We start from the raw sequence: 15,522 nt of genomic DNA on the forward strand, positions 1-15,522 counted from the left end.
CGAACCACTTAATCTAATCACACATTCATTCAATCACATTTTATCAACTCATTAAGAATACTACTCATAAATGAGGCCAAGGCCAACAATCTTTCTAATCAATCAAATCAACGAGCCTAGTATGAATGAAACTAGACAGAAACAAAACCAATTAACAGCATCGATTATCCAGTCTATGAAGCCTTTATCAACTATCTAAGTGGTGCCAATGACAGGTTCATGGCTACCTCAAATCAAAAGAAGAAAACTATAATCAAAAGCTAGAAAGGTAAATGTGGAATCCTCTGGAAGCAAAGAGGACTCACCAATCAAGCTGAATACGATTAGATCCTCAACGGTGCGTCTATTGAGGATCTCTAGTACTTGTCTTTGCATCATGAAGTGATGCAGGACCATATATAGAAGAATAAAACATGCATCAAGGTAGAATTAAATGAACTCAGAGATCTCAAATCTGAAATATGAACAACTCAATCAAGATGTCCTAAGTCTAAAAAAAATAAGATTTAGACAAAGACCAATCATATACAGTCTATTCCAATCTAATTAGAGTACTATCAAGACCTATATGAGAGTTTTTCTTATCTGAAAACCATTATTTATGAGCCAATAATAGTACAACAAACCGACGTTGTTACCATGTCCGTCCATTACCTTTCCAGGGTAAAAATGAATTAATCAATAATGGATCCAAAACTAATCAAGTCTTTTCATGTCAATACAATAATTTGGGAAACATCTGACTTAACGGTTCAATCCTCTCCAACATTTGGTGACATAGTTATTGGGTTCTAGTTATTACTTACTCTTACCCAATTTAGTGCTTGATACTCCTCCCAAGATTCAAAGCTCATAAGAAAATCAATCCAAATCAAACTAAATCAATAAATCTCTACCGGACTCTTTCAATTTATCCATTCTATCAATCAATTTCCCACTCATTCCCAATCATTTATTTTAAGAGAAGTTTTAGACAACCATTTATGAAAACATTCAGTTGAGACCATTCTCTTAGGTTCAATTATGAAAGTATAAAGGATTATCAGTTCATCAACACTATAATCATGCTCACATCCCAATCACAATCATATATTCACAAGTCAAGGCTTTATACTTAATCTTTAGATATGTACAGTACAATACCAATCAACATGCTATTAGGGTTTATGAAATAATTAGTTCAAATCATATGTTCAAGTATTTCATTGGTAGAAAAGCGTGAAATTATTAATAATCATTAAAACATATAAATTTTAGAAAAGAAATTCTCAAGACACATTAATGGGGACTCAATCTATTCACAATCTACCTATCCGAATCACGGGCACATGGAGGAACAAAATCCATATATTAGTTCAACCTTACATAACTAGACACGAAGAGCAATTAAGAACTCGAAGACCTCGCTTGAAGAACTTGAATCCTAACCTTTCTCCTCTTCTCAAATCCTCGATGGCAAATAATCTAATTATTAATGAGACTATTATGCATTCAAGTACTGATAAGGGACTTAAATTGGTCATATAATGTTAGGGTTTTAGTTTGGAAAGGATGGAGAAAGACACAAATACCCTTCATTAAATACTAAAATTTGACGCCTATGAATCATTTCTACGAATCATAGAAACTTCTACGGTTCTTCATTTCCAATCATGGAACTGCGTTGAAAAAGGTAACGGTATACAACTCAAGTCTACGAGTCATAAGACACTCGACGAGTCATAGACACGACTCATCCTATAGGTTTCTAAAAATTAGATAAAACTGAGACTCTGAAATTTTCATACGAGACGTCATTACGACTCATAAAATCTTTAACAAGTCGTTAATTAGACTCATAAGAGTGACATTCGAGCTTTAAGATTTAGTTAGTGTCAGGTGCTTCTACGATTCTTTTCTATGGCTAGTAGAAATCATTATGACTCGTACAAGTAGTCGTAGGTAGATTCCCAGAATCCCATATTTTACTAAGTTCTAGGATGGGTCTATGAGTCATCTATACGACTCATAGAACCCTCTAAGAATCATAAAGGACACTTGATGCCCTCAGGGTCAGTTCTTTTCCTTAAGTTTTCTCATTATCATCGAGCCTAGTTTAGGTTAGGATAATACGGGGTGTTACAATATCTCTCCCTTTGGATCATTCGTCCTCGAATGAAGACCAAGCTAAGAGTTTAACTTAAGGAACAAATACAATCAAGAACTCAACAATCAACCATTCGTACAATCAACTACTCAAACTCAGGAATACATATCTAATACTCAAACTCGGAATGGACTTCAAATCAAAGATAGGAAAGGAATATTACCATCAATATCATCTTTAGGAGGTATCAAAAGATGAGGATATTTAGCTTTCATATCCTCTTCAGATTCCCATGTAGCCTCTTCAACAAACTGATTCCTCCATAGAACCTTGACAGATGCTAGCTCCTTGGTTTTCAAACTCTCTTTCACCCCAATGCTCTTAGTCAGGGAAATAAATGAAGGATCTCCCAAGAAATTCTTAAGCATAGAGATATGAAACACGGGATGAATAGCTGCTAACTCTAGGAGAGATTCCAATTTATAGGGGAAAGTTACCAACCCTCTTTATAATTTGATAGGGACCAATATAGCGGGGACTAAGCTTTGCCTTCTTTCCAAATCTCATCACACCCTTCATGGGTGAAACTTTTATGTATACCCAATAATGTAATCTCTCTTTCGAATATCAGTGTAGGATTTCTAGCGACTCTGAGCAGTTCTCAATCTCTCTTGGATGATCTTTACCTTCTCCATGTCTTGGTGAACTAAGTATGGTCCAATAAACTCAGCTTCACCAATCTCGAACCAACCAATCGGTAATCTACATCTCCTCCCCTATAGAGATTCATAGGGAGCCATCTAAATGCTAGAATGGAAGTTATTATGGTATGCAAACTCAATAAGAGTTAAATGATCGTCCCAATTAACTTTGAAGTCGATGACATAGGATCTCAACATATCCTCCAAAGTCTGTATCTTATGCTTTGTTTGGCCATCTGTCTGCGGATAAAAAGCAATGCTAAGGTTCACTCTTGAACCCAAACTTTTTTGGAATAACTTCCAAAACTGAGCAGTGAACTGATCTCCCCTATCTAAGATGATAGACAAAGAAACTCCATGCAGTCTAACAATTTCTCAACGATAAAGTCTGGCATAGTCCTCTGCAATATCCATAAGCTTAATTGGCAAGAAGTGGGCTGACTTGGTTATCTTATCCACAATCACCCAAATAGAGTCATATTTTCTGTGGGACTGCGGTAGACCAGTAATGAAATCCATATTTATCATCTCCCATTTCTATTCTGGAATCTCAATATTCTGAGCTACTCCACAAGGTTTTTGATACTCAACTTTGACTTATTAGCAGTTCGAACACTTGGACACAAACGCTGCTATATTACTCTTTATTTTACTCCACTAGTATTTTTCCTTCAAGTCATGGTACATCATCATAGAACCTGGATGGATGGAATACCTGTAGTTATGGGCTTCTACCATGATTGTTTCTCGAATGCCATCAATATTAGGAACACAAAATCTCCCTTGATACCTCAATAATCCATCTCGCCCTTTGGAAAAAGTCATTACCTTCTACTTGTGAACCTTGTCATTCAGTTGAAGGAGAATGGGGGCCTGATATTGCTTTTCTTTCACCTCTACAACTATACATGATTTATCCCCATTTTGAATGATTGTATCACCATCACTTGAGTTGATAAGTTAAACTCCCAAATGTGCAATCCTATGTACCTATTTGGCCAATTCTTTCTTTCCCTCTTCTACATGAGTAGTATTCCCCATAAATAACCTGCTAAGAGCATCATCAACAACAATAGCTTTATTTGAGTGGTAGAGAATGCTCATATCATAGTCTTTGAGAAACTCAAGCCATCTCTTCTATCTTCAGCTATTTCTGAGTAAACACATAATGCAGGCTCTTATGATTTGTGAACACATCAATTTGTATGCCATAAAGATAGTGACGCCAAATATTGAGAGTGAACACTACAATGGCCAACTCAAGGTCGTGTGGGTAATTACTCTCATGAATATTGAGTTGTCTATAAGCATAATCTATCTCTTTTCCCTTCTACATCAACCAAAATCCAAATCCAACTCTAGACGCATCACAATAAATCATAAACCCATCTGCTCCCTCGGGTAGGGATAGCATTAGAGTAGTAGTCAGTCTTGTTTTCAACTTTTGAAAACTCTTCGCAGAAGCATTTGACCATTGAAACTTAGCCTTATTTTGAGTCATCTTAGTCAATGGTAAAGATATGGAGGTAATTGTCAATCGAGGATGTGGGATTAGGCTAATTCTTAACTGCTTCAATCTTTTGCGAATCAACTCGTATACCATCTCCAGAAATGATATGGCCTAAGAACACCACTAACAAAAGCCAGAACTCATACTTTGAAAACTTAGCATATAGCTCCCTATCTTTGAGAGTCTACAGAACAATTTTGAGGTAATTGGTATGCTTGTCCTCACTCCTCGTATAGATCAATATATCATTTATAAATATGATCAAAAAAATGTCTAAATACTGTTTGAACACTCTATTCAGTAGGTCCATAAATGCCTTAGGAACCTTTTTCAAACTAAAGGACATAACCAGAAACTCAAAGTGACCATACCTGGTTTGGAAAGCAGTCTTTGGTATGTCACATTCTCTTACTTTCAACTAGTGGTAGATTGATCTGAGGTCTATCTTTGCGAAATAAGTGGCACCCTAAAGCTGGTGAAACAAATCATCTATCCCGGGAAGGGGATACTTGTTCTTTATGGTGACCTTTTTCAGTTGACGATAGTCAATGCGCATTCTCAATGACCCATCTTTCTTTTGCATAAATAGGACATAAGTTCCCCAAGGTGAGACACTAGGCCTAATGTATCCCTTGTCTAGGAGATCTTTCAACTATTTTTTCACTTCTTTCAACTCAATAGGAGCCATTCTATATGGCGGAATAGATATAGGTTGCGTATCAAGAAGGATATTAATCCCAAAGTCTATCTCTCTATTAGGAGGGACTTCGAGCAGATCCTCAGGAAATACTTCAGGAAACTCATTTACAATCGGGACTGACTCAAGAGTAGGGGACTCAAGACTATCATCTTTGAGTCTAACAATATGATAAATACACCCTTTATAGATCAACTTTCTATCCAAAAGGTAGGAGATAAACTTACCCTTAGGCATAACAAGACTACCTTTCCACTCTAAGACAGGCTCATTTAGGAAACTGAACTTAGCAATTTGAGTTCTATAATCAACAGAGGCATAACAAGCATATAGCCATTCCATACCAAAAATCACATCAAAATCAACCATGTCCAACTCAACTAAGTCAGCCATGGTATCCTTATGATATATAGACACATCACAATCTCTATAGACCCTCTCAACTAAAATAGACTCACTCACAAGAGTAAATACACCGAAAGGCTCAAGAAGACACTCAAAGATTTTATCAAATCTACTAGCCACAAAAGGAGATACAAATGATAACGTGGCACCCGAATTTATCAAAACATAACAATCAAGAATAAAGACTCGAATCATACCCATCACAAAATATGGGGAGTTTTCCTAATCTTGGCTACTACCCATGTCATATAAGTAGTTTGTGCCTCCGCCCATACCCAAAGTAGTGACCCCTGATTACCTTTAGCTGGTATGGTGCCGTGGTAGAAGTCTGGCCTCTATTTCCCCATGTCAGACACTCCCTCTGAAAGTGCCCAATTTAGCCACATTTATAACAACCATTATTTCCCTCACTGCACTCTCCCAAATGGAGCTTACCGCACTTGCTATAAGGCGATTTTCCCTTCAAACCTTGAGCCACACTAGCTTGGGATTGAGAACCCTGGGTCTTAGAATTTTGGTGACTTTGTACCTGCTGATCATATCTGTTATAAGGTGCAGGTGCACTTGCTACTAATGGAGCATAGTTGGAAGATCTTTTTTAAAAGAAGGACCCATTGCGCTTACTCTGCCTCTGTTTATTCTCATGCCCGGATGATTTTCCTTCTTGCTCAAGTGCTCTTCCTTGTCTTTCCTCTTATCATCCTCAACCTATTGTGCATACATCATCAATCTGGAAATATCCATGTCAGCAATCAGTAGTGATGCTTTGCATTCCTTCTTCACATGTCTTCCCAATCTGGAGACAAACTTTCTTATTTTAGACCGCATATTTGGGACCATCTCCGGAGCTTATCTAGACAATTGAATGAGTTTTAGACTATACTTCTTCACTATCAAACCCTCTTGTTTCAAGTTCACAAACTCTTCCACTTTCTCTTCTCTTAATTCTCTAGGAAAGAAATTATCAAGGAATGCTCCCTCAAACTCATCCCAACTAGCAGGCTCAATATCCTCACCTCTACCTTCCTTCCACTGTTGTACCACACTTTTGGTATATCCTTAAGCTGATAAGACACCAGATCAACCCCTTCAATCCCCATAGCATGTATCTCTTTCAAGATCTTTCATATCTCATTAATAAATTTTGAGGGGTCCTCCTTAACCTTAGAACCCGTGAAGATTGGTGGGTTAATCCTCAAGAAGTATCGGATCCTTACCAAAGCTCACGCCTTTTGAGAGCTAGAGTTGGGAGCCAGTGAACTCTGGTTTCCTTTCTAGATAACTATCAGTTGTGTGAGCATATTAATAGCATCTCTGAACTCAGCTTCTGAAGTAGGAGCTGACTAAGAAGTAGGCTCTTGGGGTGCCTCGGTAGACCTTGTAGGTCATCCCCTAGTTCTCACTCCTAACGGTAGGGGAATCTTTGATTGTAGAACCTCAGTATTGTCCATGTTTCTCTATCTAGTTGTGGGTTTAGAAGGCATTATCTTCAAACGTGTAATGCACGAATTAGGAAGGAACTTTTAGAGTTAAAATCTTTAGCAAGAACTCAAAGTATGGAAGAAATGAAATAATTCCTAATTTCTTATAGCCTCCTCATTATAAGTGTGGTGCACAAAACACCAATAAGTAAGACTGTACTAGTCACGACTTCATAGACTCCATAGGACTCTTGAACTCTGGGCTCTGATACCAAGTTTTTTCACGCCCCGAGATGGTACCCTAGACTTGGCCAACACTCAAAGACCATTTTTGGTCCTTAAGTAAACCACTTAGTCTAATCACGCATTTATTCAATCACATTTTATCAGCGAAAGACTAAACTCATTAAGAATACTACTCATCAATGAGGCCAAGGCCAACAATATTTCTAATTAATCAAATCAACAACACTAGTATGAATGAAACTAGCTAGAAACAAAACCAATCAACAACATCAACAATCCAATCTATGAAGCCTCTATCAATTGTCTAAGTGGTGCCAATGACATGTTCATGGCTACCTTAAATTAAAAAAAGAAAACTAAACTCAATATCTAAAAAGGTAAATGTGGTATCCTCCAAAAGCAGGGAGGACTCACCAATCAAGATGAATACTATTAGATCCTCAACGATGCACCTGTTGATGATCTCTAGTTCCTATCTCTGCATCATGAAATGATGCATGTCCAAATAGACGTCAGTACATGAAATGTACGAGTATGTAATACAACAGAATGAAACATGCATTAAAGTAGAATCAAATCAACTCAGAGATCTCAAATACAAAAGATGAACAACTTATTCAAGATGTCCTAAGTCTAAAAAAGTATAAGATTTACGCAAACACCAATTTTAGACAATCCAATACAATTCATTCCAATCCAATCAGAGTACTATCAAGAACTATATGAGAGTTATCCGACTATTATTTATAAGCCAATAATAGTACAACAAGCCAACATTGTTGCTACGTCCATCCATTATCTTGTTAGGGTAAGAACAAATCAACCAATGATGGATCTAAAACCAATCAAGTCCTATCTGTCAGGACAATAATTTGGGTAACATTCGACTTAATGGTTCAAATCTCTTCTATGTTTGGTGACGTAGTTATTAGGTTTGAGTTATTACATACTATTACCTAATTCGGTGCTCGATACTCCTCCCAAGACTCAAATCTCATAAGACAGTAAATCGAAATCAAACCAAATCAATAAGTCTCAATTGGACTCTTTCAACGCATCCGTTCTATTAAATCAATCCTTTCAACCAATTAATTTCCCACTCATTACCAATCATTTATTTTAAGAGAAGTTTTGGATAATCATTTATGACAACATTCAGTTGAGACCATTCTCTTAGGTTTAATTATGAAAGTATAAAAGATTATCAGTTCCTCGACACTATAATCATGCTCACATCTCAATCACAATCATACATTCACAAGTTAAAGGCTCTAGACTTAATCTTTAAATATGTACAATTCAATACCAATCCGTATGCTATTAGGGTTTATAAAACAAGTAGTTCAAATCCTATGTTCAAGTATTTCATTTTTAGAAAAGCATGAACTTATTAATAATTATTAAAACATGCAAATTTTAGAAAAGAAATTATCAAGAACACATTAATGGAGACTCAATCTATTCACAATCTACCTATCCAAATCATGGGCACATGGAGAAACAAAATCCATATATTAGTTTAGCCTTACATAACTAGACACGAAGAGCAATTAAGAACTCGAAGACCTCGCTTGAAGAACTTGAATCCTAACCTTTCTCCACTTCTCAAATCCTCGATGGCAAATAATCTAATTGTTAATGAGAGAATTATGCGTTCAAGGTACTGATAAGGGACTTAAATTATTCGTAAAATATCAAGGTTTTAGTTTGGGAAGGGTGGAAAAAGACACGAATATCCCTCATTAAAAACTAAAATTTGATGCCTAGGAATCGTATCTACGATCGTAGAAACTTCTATGAGTCATCATTTGCAATTATGGAACTGGACTAAAAAAGGTAAGGGTCTATGACTCAAGTCTATGAGTCGTAGGCCATCGACGAGTCATAGATATGACTCGTCCTGCACATTTCTGAAAATTAGAGAAAACTCAATCTCTGAACTTTTCATACGAGTTATCTTTATGACTCCTAGACTTTTTGACAAGTCATCAATTGGACTCGTAAGAGTGATATTTGAGCTCTGAGATTTGGTTACTGTCAGGTGCTTCTACGAGTCTTAAATCATTACGACTCATAAAAGTAGTCGTAGGTGGCTTATTAGAATCCCATATTTTACTAAGAGCTGCGAAAGGGTCTACGAGTCATCCCTATGACTCATAAAACCCTCTATGAATCTTAGATGACATTCATGGTCCTCAGAGTCTGTTCTTTTCCTCAAGTTTTCTCATCATCATCTAGCCTAGTTTAGGTTAGGATAACATAGGGTGGTACACCTTGCATCCGCGAGCACTGTAGCATAGACTTATTATAATTGTTAAGTTTGAAAAATAAGAGATGGTTGAGTGCAAAAAGGTAATCGATGATATCTACAAAGTGATGAAACCCTCTTGGAAAGAATGTGACATGAAAAAAAAAGGAGAGAAAAAAATTACTTGAAAAAAAAGTAATAATGATTGAAGCATTCTTGATGAGATGAATAGTGAAATAATTATTGAAGAAAGGGCTGAAAATAAAGAAAACATTAATGGGTGATGAAGTCTGAAAGTTCAAAGAGCTTAGGGAAGTGTAAGTCACTATTATATAGTTTTTCTACCTGTCCCCTCGCCTACATTACACCCCATTAAAATACTATTTGATTCTATTCGAGCATGCTTAGTTAGTGAAGATGTACATAATGGGCAAGTCTATGGTTTTTTATGCATACACGTAAATTCTTTTGTGAGTGTGAGAGATGTTCTTTGATGATAAGTCCTTAAATTATATTCAATTCTTTAAAGTGAGTGTGTGGATTGTTTCTTCTTGTGAGTACACTTATTTCATGATAGATAGGTGATTTTATTAATTTTCTTTGATGGAGTAGATGAGCAAACCTAAATTGATGAGTTAGAGTCCGTCTTTTAGGCTAGGAGGTTAGAAGTTTGCTTTTTGTTGAATATCTTGCCTAATGATCGAAAAGTGTACTTGATATTGGGAATTGTTCAATGTCTTAATTATTGGTATCAATTAAAGTGGCGGCATTCCTAGTTTGATTATCTTTAGATAAGCTTTAATGTTTGCTCGAGGACGAGCAAAAGTTTACGTGGTGGTGTTGATGTGAGGCCAAAAATTTATATTTTTAAGTATTAATTGCCTCACATTTAGAAGAAGAAAATCAAGCAAATAACTTAATTGATTGATTTCAATATGATAATATATTTTTATATATATGCCAAAGATAGTTGAACGATAGATTAAAAATTAAAAATTCTCTCATTCCACGTGTCATGCACTGAAGGCAACAACAAAATTTGAAGGCGGCGCACGCAGAAGCCCAATTCTTTTGGGTTTTGATTTCCCAATTAGTTTTGGACTCAATTATTTTATTTGGGGTTTTTTGCATTTATAAATAGTACATAAAAATAATTCTTCTATACAACTAACATACAACTCACAACTAACTTTTAACCTAAGACTTAGACTTTTATAGTTTGGGAGTTTTGGAAGAGCCGTTGTGAAGGCTAGAAAAATTTGGTTTGTTTTTTTCTTCTCTATCTTTATATTTTTTCTTCAAGATTTCAAGTTTATTCTATTCAATTTGTAATTGCATAATTAAGATTTTGTCTATAATTTTCAAATTATAATTTTTAAATTATGAATAGCTAAACCCACAACGAGGGTTGTGGGAACTATGACAAAATAACGAGGTAGGAAAACGTGTAGGGTGATTTGCGTTAAGTGTTTTGTATGTATTGAAATTTTCTTCGTCTATAAAGTCTTTCTCGATGAGTGCATGTATTGGGAACCTGCCCATATTCATTGCTTGTGCGGAGGGGAGGTAGTGATTAGGAAAAGATTATCACAACAGAAATTTGGAGGAATAAAACTTCATCTAAGTTACTTGAACCTAGGAGGGGATAGTACTCTGAGATCCAGAGCGAGAGTTAGTAAAGAACACATTCTGAGACTGGGAGAAGATGAATGATATGCATCTAAGAAGGACCGGGAGGCGAATTAGATGTTACATAACTCGCAAGATTTTGCATGCAACTCATTGACACGTTACCACTAACACGATTGGTCTATTGAGTTAAACGTCATGGAGAACACAATCCTAGCTAAATTCTCACATTGTTCACAACCTAATTAGTAGTTACTTTGTTATTGTATAAATAAACAAAACCCCCACTTTACTTTATGTACATTTATTTTCGGGAAGTAGCAACTATAATTTAGTAAGTGATAGCTAATAGTCTTGTTTCTACCTATTCTCTGTGGGATTGACCCCAACTCTTAGTTGGATAAAATATACAGCTAACTATTGTCTATATTTCTTTTGAGATGTATAATTGAGCGTTATCAATGCTCCTATCCATCTACGTGGCTAGTTGGACATCTACTCAAAGTTAGCTTTTGGTTTCCTTATTATTCGAGGGAGAACCAGTCATCTTATTTCTTTACTATTCAGACTTATGTTCTTTTATGTTTGGTGAGCTAGGGCTTGTCTTATGGCTTGTCTAAAGTTTAGTTGAGACATGTCTAGACTGTAAAATTATGTTTTCTTATGTTGATTTGATGGTTGAATTCTCTTTATTTTGGGATTTCCGTGTTGAGACTATCTTCTGTATTTATGTCGATTCTTGATTTCATATTATTTATGTATTTCTATTATGCTAAGAGTCTTGGTTGGAGTCTTCAAGTTCTAATCGTCGTGTCACGTCTAGAGTCTAGTTTGGATCATGACAAGGTTCTTTAGAACGTTTTCTTGGAAAAGCAGGAACCACTATAATAACCACTCTGTGTGTTTCATTTTCTTCGATCTTCTTTGTGATTATTTTTATGAAGTCGCAATAGGAGCTAGTGTCTGCTATATAAGAATTGCTCCATGGATCTCAATGAAAGGGCTTAAAATTTTGTGACTCATAATCCCTCTGTATCTAAAGATAAATGGCTAAAGAGCGGGTTCCATAATTAACTTATAAGAAGGCAATCCATTGGCCCGGGTTTAGTAAATAACTAAAAATAATTATTTCTTTTGCAACTTGTGATGAAACTTTTAGATTACAATCTAAAAATCTCTTTTTAAGCAATCTGAAAATATTCAAAAATGGTTAGATGATAATCTAATATTTTTATCAGTTCTATAAGCTATGTTTGTAGGACTTTTAAACTAAGGACAAATTCTAAATGATAGGCTAAAAAGGGATATTGAATTGTACCTGAAGTGAGGCCCAACCCTTGCAAATATCAGCAGCTTCACTATCATTTTCTGTAATCCAAGCCCAAGAAATTCCTCTTTTTCTCTTGGTCATAAAATGTTGTTGATGCATAAATTTCCATAAGCATATCTTAGCCCAATACCAATATCAATTGTTGGATTATCAAGTACCTATTTTCCAGCCACAACATCATAAGTTCCAAGGACATAATAGTCATTTCGATCATCATCAAGACTTGACTTTAATACATGTTTCACTGCAGGCCCATTTTCCAAAGTGTCAAGCCCAATTTCAGCAATTTTAGAAACTAGGTAAAGATCCACACACTCCCACATACCCGTACCCAATACACCATGGAGCACACCCTCCAACAATTCAAAATTCATACAATCAATTGTGTCATAGACTAATGAGATTCCGATTTTATTAACCTTTGAACTAATAGTAATCCGCCATTTGCATTTTGGTGTTGTCCACGAGGTGGTGGGGTCGGAAAGTCCTTATAAGCAATTTTGGATGGTGGAACGAGAACCAGATTGCCTTTATATTTGATCCATTCGACAGATTGGCCGGGTATGCAAGTTCTTGGACCTAGAACGAATCATTGGTCGATCCAGTATACAAAATGATGAGGCTACTATCATGTAGAAAGGTAGCGAATACAGTCCAGACACTATTAATATCGTATCATTGATTTGCTACACCTATCAGTGGATTAGGTCTCTTGAGACTGCATGGCCCCATAAATTGTTTCCCCATAAAGCTGTCTCTGGGTGTATTGATAGAACAAATGATACCATCCTTTGTAGTATAATGGACCTAAATGATTTTTAAAAATTGGAGTTGGAACAACATTACAAAAACTAATGCAGAAAAAGTGAAAAAAAATAATTCTTTTTATTCAAATGGGATATAACATTTGGTTTCAAATATTTGAAATATTATTTGAGATTACATTTATGTATTTTTTGTATTCTCTGATTCGATATTTCAACTTCAAATTTGATATAAATAATTTAGATAATGTTTTATAAAAGTTCCTACTCAACTCGAAAGAACTAATGAAAGGCTTTTATATTTTTTGTAGACCTTTTTGATTTAAAAATATATCAATAAACTAAGGTGGAGTATATCCATCCTTGGTTGAAGAAAAATAAAAGATGTCGAGAAACAAAACAAGCAAATATTGTAAATGGACAGACATGATGAAATTTGGTGTTTTCTCCTAGAAAATTCACATGCAATTGTCTAAAGATAATTGTCTTCGTCATGTTGACAAAATTTGTCTACTTAAAAAATACTATTATTATATTCTAATCAGGGTCATGATTTCATCAATAAATATTTATCTATCAAAATATGAATAAAAATAACATATTCAATAAAATTCCACAAATAAGGTCTGAAAAAGATAAAATATATGCAAACCATATTACTACCTTATGAAAGTAGAGATAATATTTCCAAACAAAATAAGAATGAGTAGTAGTAAAATATGAACTTACCATTGGGATCCGAGGAACAAAATCAAGTAATTTTTGTGATCAACGTAATACCAATTAAAAAATCCAACACGTGCCAAAATAAGAACACATAATTAATATTCACCTCAAGAAGTAATATTGTCCTACATTTAATTCTTTAGAGATCAAGACACAAAACTTAAACTTCATGGTCATGTAATGTAATGTAGATAATCAATTTGTACAATTGAATCAAAGTGATATCTATTTCATACAAGCATTGACTTTTCGATCTCATTCCAATTAAAAAAGGGTCATGAAAAGAACAGACTCAAAAAGTCAAATCGATTTGTTATATATAATAATTTTGTTATCAGTATAATAATGCTTTTTTTAAAAAAAATCATTCATGATTTATTAAAGTTTTAAAAGAATGAGAGACAATGGAAAAGAAAAGATTACTAGCCATTCATTCAATTCTTCTTAGGTTGAAAGTGGAAGGACGTTCTTTGCCAAGTCAACATTGTTTTGGATTCACGGGATAGGCCGTGCACCCAAAAAATATTTGCGTGGCTTGGCAGAGACGCCATCCGCCTTTTCACATGCCAAAGTCCTCATAGTTGTCAATGACCTTAGATTCGAACCGAGCATATTGCACACCGTCTCTTGCGGTCCCCTATTTAATTCATCGGTAGCTTCATAATTTCATATTTGACCGCCACAAAAAATAATAAAAACGCCAGTAGCCCAGTTAATATCTTGGAGGTTGTTTCTTTGGGTCTCCGGCACCTTGTCATTGCCGGAGAATTACCATAATCATTGTTTTCGAACTCCGGTAATTGAGTGTATGGAACTTTGTTGTTTGTTTGCTTTGAATTAGAGATGGACATTTTTATTTTTATTTTTATTTTTATTTTTATTTTTGCATGGTAGACAACCTATTTTTACGACCTTTTATACCACTACAAATTTACTAACCCTTTTTACTTGGGAATAACTGACGGTTCTTTTTCAATTTTTAATTTATTTTTTCTATTGTTTGCCTGTGGAAAAAATAACTTTTTAATTAACAACAGAGATAAAATGAACATATATAGTGATATTTCAAGATTCAACCTACTATCAGCGTGCTATGGGACTAGAGACCAATAGGCAATTCATTATCTTTTTTAAATACTTTTCTTATGTTGGGATCAAGCTAGCATATATCGACATTTTAAAATAATAAAAAAACAAAAGAACCAATTGCATCATCTCCTAACAGAATTGGGCCAAGTATACAAAAAATACATCATTCAGAAAAAAAACATGTGCTTGACCACATTAAATAGCATAATCTTAATTATGTTGTTTTGTCTGATAGACCGTATCTTAAAACCAATCATACTGTGTGTGCATAAATTAGCCTGTAAGAGAGATGAAAAAAATATGAATATTTCAATACATGGAATTGATTAGTTATTATAATGTGATTATCCATTCTTCCACATGAAACCAATTTGGAATTACTTACATGGTAACAATGATAATTTTCATATACATTTACTACCATAAAATTGTTAGGCTCTTTAGATCAATTCCAGTGGATGATAATCATTTTAGTTTTCTATTTTATGTAATTTGTTTTACTCATCTGTCACGATCCAAAACTAAGTGTGATGGCACTTGTGCTATCCCACAAGACTAAGTCAGTCTAAATCCAATAATTATAGGAAATACTGCGAAAATACTACATATATCAAATAAACAATAGCGAAAGTCTTAAATAATCTCAAATAATCCCAAAAATTTGGTTGTC

General features: G+C 34.9%; 1 pseudogene; it reads right to left on the reverse strand.

Moving 5' to 3' along the window:
- Nucleotides 1–14,614, reverse strand: part of LOC129899890 (acid beta-fructofuranosidase 2, vacuolar-like) — a 71,847-nt pseudogene extending 57,233 nt beyond the window's left edge.
- Between the last annotated feature and the right edge of the window lie 908 nt (nucleotides 14,615–15,522).

The sequence above is a fragment of the Solanum dulcamara genome, chromosome 8 (assembly GCF_947179165.1).
Source record: "Solanum dulcamara chromosome 8, daSolDulc1.2, whole genome shotgun sequence".
In the NCBI taxonomy this organism is placed as follows: Eukaryota; Viridiplantae; Streptophyta; class Magnoliopsida; order Solanales; family Solanaceae; genus Solanum; species Solanum dulcamara.